The sequence below is a fragment of the Dermatophagoides farinae genome, unplaced genomic scaffold (genome assembly GCF_024713945.1).
Source record: "Dermatophagoides farinae isolate YC_2012a unplaced genomic scaffold, ASM2471394v1 contig1, whole genome shotgun sequence".
NCBI lineage: Eukaryota > Metazoa > Arthropoda > Arachnida > Sarcoptiformes > Pyroglyphidae > Dermatophagoides > Dermatophagoides farinae.
This window is the reverse complement of record NW_027461514.1, coordinates 259,740-265,739: the sequence shown is the minus strand read 5'-3', so window position 1 is coordinate 265,739 and position 6,000 is coordinate 259,740. Positions and strand designations below refer to the sequence as shown.

At 33.0% G+C, this 6,000-nt stretch overlaps 1 pseudogene; it reads left to right on the top strand.

Moving 5' to 3' along the window:
• The first annotated feature begins 2,195 nt into the window (after window positions 1–2,195).
• On the top strand, window positions 2,196–4,274 carry LOC142597883 (GTP-binding protein 4 pseudogene; annotated as a pseudogene).
• Window positions 4,275–6,000: the final 1,726 nt, after the last annotated feature.

The window sequence follows — 6,000 nt, the reverse complement described above, 5'->3', positions numbered from 1 at the left end:
GACGCTATTAAGCTCAAGTTTTTCGCAAATTACATTGACAAATTCTGACACAATAATATTTTCGTCAATTGACAATCGGTTTAAACCTTTTTTACTTCTGATACGTACTACTTTCATTCTAGATCATGGCAGTGAATTCAAGGTTTTTCAATCAAAACAAAAGTATTTATCAAATATTAAGAAAATTACATATTTAATAATAAAATTTAATAGCATTTGGTTATATTAGAATCAATTTCTTACTCGAATTGTAGCAGTTCGTGTCGTTTACTTTGCTCATTAGAAATTGGAAACAGCTGTCGACACCAAAGCAAAGTTTTATAGATTTTTAAATATGCTAAAACTAATTTTTTAACTCAACTTACATTCATTAGGAACTTCTCCATTTTCCGCCCACGATATTAAATCTCCAATTTTTAAATCTAGTAGCGAGTCTGGAATTGTTGCAAAAATATCATTCATTATTCCTACTAATCTTAATTCTTCAACCCAAAAAATCTTTTTTGTAGCTTGAAAAAGCCATTGTTCACTCATCCATTTCATGAATAAATTCACGTCTGTATCTATAACAGCTGTTAGGGTTTCATTGCTAACGTTTGTTTGAGAGCTTCTACAAGTTGGTAATTATGACACTTACGGATTTTCTGTGTATTCTTCTGACATGTATTATTTTACATAAATACAAAATATTTACAGCTAAAGGTAAAATGCTTGTTTGAACTTATGGTTGTTTATTATATATAACAGTTGTCTCCATGGATATTTTTCTTTATTAATTTATTATTTATTTAGATTTAAACTAAATTTTGTTTGTTAGAATCGCAACTTTCTAACTACGCATAGATATCGTAAAGTTTGTTGTCAATGTATATTTGATGGAAATATGCAATGAATTAGATTTCTGGCGCGTTATAGTATACGTTTTTGTTTTTTAGCTTGATTATTCAGGATAAAATCGAGAAAAATTTCTTGTCTGTTTGCTTTAATTTTATTGTGGCTTATGTAAAAATTAAATGCTGTTTTAATATATTTCAGTGGAACAGTTAAACTAAATAGAGATTTTATAACGTAAAATTAGAGCTGAAAAAAACTCAATGAATGTTCTATTATACATAAACAATAAAATACTAAATAATAAATTTGTGTGCCGTAATGAAGTTAAATCTATCTCGTGTTTTATTTTTTAACTGTTATTAATTTATACTATAAATAAAGAATCGTTGCTAAAAACAAAATGCTATCAGCAACAAATTAGTAGATATTTTTTGATCAAGCACGAAGCTTAAATTTTTGAAAACTACAAACTTTAACTAGTCGCTTGTATGCTTAAAAACGATTGTGAGTTTAAGATTTTATTATCAAAGTAAGAATACACGGTAATGATGTAGAAGTGGACAGTGATAAGATGAAGGGTAAAATATTGGACAAAGATTTTCTATTTCATGGACCATATTAGCTTATTAACTAAACTAATATAGTTTAGAAATTAGAAAAATACATAAAGCTAATAATATGAAGAATTTCGTTTTTTAACCTTACTGGTAAATAATCCATATAATTTAACAAGTTTTAATACAACATACAGCTGAGAAAACACTTGAATATATCTGAAAAACTATAAAATAATATTAAACAGAACTAAAAAAAAGAATTTACTCTTTTAAGGATTTAATGTGCTCTTTCAAGAATGTCAATGCTTGAGTAGTCTTTTTGATTGAAAGAATGGCTGCGCAAGAAGTGCTTCTAATGTTTCTCGGTTGTCCATTGATGTCAAGTTTGCAAAGTCCACACCATTCACCGAGTTGCATAGCTTGGGGTACATCAATAACTTCAATTTCGTTCTTCTTAGCAAGAAGTCGTACTACGTTGTTAATGTTTTCTTCTTTGTTGTCAGCCGCTAAGAAAACATAATGAGCCCGCTTGCTTTCGATAGCCTTAATTACTTCGTTAGCGCCAATTCGTATGTCCCCAGTTTTAATCGCGTCTTTTAATAATAATTCTATAGCATTATCTATAGACTCAATTATCTTTTCGGGTTCTGGTGCGATGTAAGCCTCAGGTTGCTCAGTGTTGATTATGCTTTCTTCAGACATCTTGATGATAAGAATTTTTTTTGTTATGTTTAAAAATAATTAATAAACATACTAAAAAATTCTTATTTATTATATTATTTTGTCAAACAAATGGGTCTCAAAATGGAGACTAATGCTTTTGCGCAATTGCATTCGTTCAATGTAAGTTTAAAAAAATATATGAAGATGTATATTTAGAATATTCAGACAATATTATCATCAAATGACTTAATTGATGTTGTATTATCTGGTACGCAGAGGAAAACTCCGACGGTGGTCCATCCACAGTATGATATTCGTCGAATAAGGTCTTTTTATATGCGAAAAGTCAAGTTTGCACAACAAACTTTCCATGATAAACTGTCAGCAATAATAACACAGTTTCCAAAAATAGAATCGATACATCCTTTCTACGCCGATTTGGCAAACGTATTATATGACAAAGATCATTTTAAAATTGCTCTTGGTCAAGTGAGCAATGTTACAAAATTCATCGATCGAATAGCTAAAGAATACGTTAAACTTCTGAAGTATGCAGACTCCCCGTTTAAATGTAAAATGCTAAAAAAAGCAGCTTTAGGACGTATGTGTACTTTGGTACGCAAGCTCAAAGATACGTTAGCTTATCTAGAAGAAGTTAGACGTCATCTGTCTAGACTTCCAAACATAAATGTATTTTCCAAAACTTTACTTTTGGCCGGCCACCCAAATGTCGGTAAAAGTACTTTTATGAATGTACTTTCTAACGCTAATGTAGAAACCGCAAACTGGGCTTTCACCACTCGTTCTCTTTACGTAGGTCATTTTGATTACCAACTCGAAAAATGGCAGGTAATCGATACGCCTGGTATATTAGATCGTCCGCTAAATGCTAGAAATACTATTGAAATGACAAGTATTGTCAGTTTAGCGCACTTACCTGCTGCAATTTTGTTTCTAATTGATATTTCTACAACTTGTGGTTACACAATTGAAGAGCAAGTCAACTTGCTCATTTCTCTTGCTGCTGTACTTAAAAATAAACCAGTAGTTGTTGTATTAAACAAGATTGATATTTGCAAGCCTTCCGAAATTTCTCAAGAAGAGCTCAATTTGATTCACTCTTTGTCTAATTATTTTGAATTTATTCAATTTGTTGGATGTTCGACCAAAACAGGAGAAGGTTTGGACGAAGCAAAAAACAAAGCTTGTGAAATGCTTGTGGCGTTACGTAAGAGAAACAAGTTACTTTCAGGTAAATCTGTTGTTAACACAGAATCTTCATATGTTTCAAATGTACAACCGAATCCCCAAAGACCTGCTTACATACCTCCTGTAGAAGAGACCAAACAAAAACTTACGCTCGATTCCATATCTGAATATATCAACAAGCAGGGTGGAGCTGGTGTGTTTAGTATTGGTGCCAACGAGAAGTGGCTGCTAGCCAATGACGATTGGAAAAACGATAAATTCCCTGAGTTCTTTGAAGGCAAAAACATCTACGATTTTATTGACGAAGATATTTGTGCCAAGCTTGAGACTTTGGAAAAAGAAGAGCAAGAAATCGAGTTGTTGTGGAATAAGTCTTTGAACGAACCTACAGAGCAGTGGTACGAGTTGAAAAATTCTATATACGAAATGCGCGTTGAAGCTGAAGCTAAGCGACTTCTTTCTATAATGAAACGATCCAAGAGTTCTGCTATCAATTCTCGCCAATTTATCGATACGAGTGAGTTTAAAAAGCGTTTGGAGGAACTCAATATTGAACCTGAAGATGTATTGCAGAAGTTGAAAACTATTTCAACAGATATTGATTCTGATTATGTGTCTGACGAAGACGACTATTTAATGTCAAACTCCGACACTGAACTTAATAAAGAAGATATTAACGTTGACGTCCCTCAAATCTCTAATTCAGACAATGCACAGTCTTTGCAAAAACGCATTAGAAAGTTCAAGCTTGCCAGACGCACAGGAGCCAAAGGAATTAAAACCAAACTTGATTTGCTGCCCAAAGATCGTAAATCTAAAGGTTTCAAAAACCACCCTGAGCTGCTTGCTGAGTCTGAAAAACACATTAAGAAAATCCAAAAACGATTTGTTACACCTGGTTCAAACCAACAGAAATGGCAGTCTCACGAAAGCGATCGATTCATCGGTACTATGAAACCAAAACACATATTTTCTGGTAAACGGAGCAACGGAAAAACCGATAGACGCTAATTTTTCGATTATATATATTTTCTAAATACAATTAATTCAAGTATGATCTACAAATTTATTTGTGTGTAAAATGCAATTTTTTTATAAAAAAAGATTATCAAAGCAAAAACTAAAGTTTCTTGCTTGTGCTTAATTTAAGATAAGTTTCTGCTATTTCAGAGTGCAATTTTTTAATCAATTTTAGTTTCCCGCACAAAGATTTAACCCTATAATATCTTTCGTCGCGGAGCAGATGTTTAGAGCTTAACTTATTGCTGAATTTAAAGCTGTTTGGATAATAACTCTGAAGTTCTTGTTTTAACTTGGAACTGACGTCTTTTTCTAACGAAGAGATTTTATTCTTTAGTTTGTGGAGTTCATTTTGGTTGGAAACGGATTTTATTTCACAGTTTAGATCGAAAATTTGATCAAGAAAGTCGATGTCAGTGATGTTTTCATTTTCGTCCTCTTCTTGTTGTGCGTAAAATAAACTTAAGACGAACTCTGCTCTCTTAGTTTCATCTATGAGTTTGTGGTACAGAGAATTCACGTGAGAAAAAATCTCAGTGACTTTTTCTAGACAGTAAGACTGCTCACGCGCTGAATAAAAATCGGGGTGTAATTTTTTTGCAATTGTTAAAAAATCTTTCTTAAGATTATTGCAATTGACATCGGGCAAAAAAGAAAGAGTGGGAAAAATCGACGCAGGATTCAAATTGTTTACATCAAGGTCTAAATTAAGGTTTTCACAAGTTAAACAGAACAAAGCAGAGTTTTTGTCTCCATAATAGCATTTTTTACACGACTGATTGATATTCTTTTTATTAGCTGTTTGTTTTTCTATCAACATGAACAAAAATTTTGATAAAAATTTCAAAAATTAGTAAAATTTCTAGAAAATTAAAAATTATTATTATTAAAATAAATTCGATAACTAGAAAATTAGACCACGAAAATGGAAGGAATTGGAAAGAGTGTACACCATGTGGGTAAAGTAGGCGGTAAAGTCGGTGGTAAAGTAGGAGGAAAAGTAGGAGGAAAAGGTAAAGCAGCTACGAATGCTACCAAAAAAGTTCCAACGACCAGAGCTGCTCGAGCAGGATTGCAGTTTCCAGTAGGAAGAATTCACCGTCTTTTGAGACTGCTTACACCAGCCAACGGACGAGTTAGCAGCACTGCTGCAGTCTATATGGCTGCCACTCTTGAATATATCACTGCTGAAGTTATTGAGCTTGCAGGCAACGCCTCACGAGACTTGAAACAAAAGAGAATCACTCCTCGTCACTTGCAATTAGCAATCAGAGGAGATGAAGAGTTAGATACGGTAATCAAAGGAACCATAGCCGGCGGTGGAGCTATACCTCGCGCACACAAGCTTTCTGATCAAGATCTCATGGCGTTGCACAACTCGGGTGAAATTTCCCCTTCTTTGTCAAGTCGCCCTGTTGTTGTTGTGAACAACGTGCCTGACATGGTCGTCCAAAATGGATTGAGAACGACCTCGGGAAAAATACCAAGGGTCAATTAAACGTATTGCAATAGTTTATTGTTTATTTTATAAAACATGTTTCTAAAAATTAAAAATTCTCAACAGTTAGTAACCTAAAAACAGACACTTCCATTAAGTATGAGTATTATAAATTAAATTTCTTTAAGTTTTTGCATTAGATATTGCTTTAAAACTGATGCTCGCGCAAGCATGCGATTTTTAGTCCATTTAGTTGTTTCATTGATCTCCATTTCATTG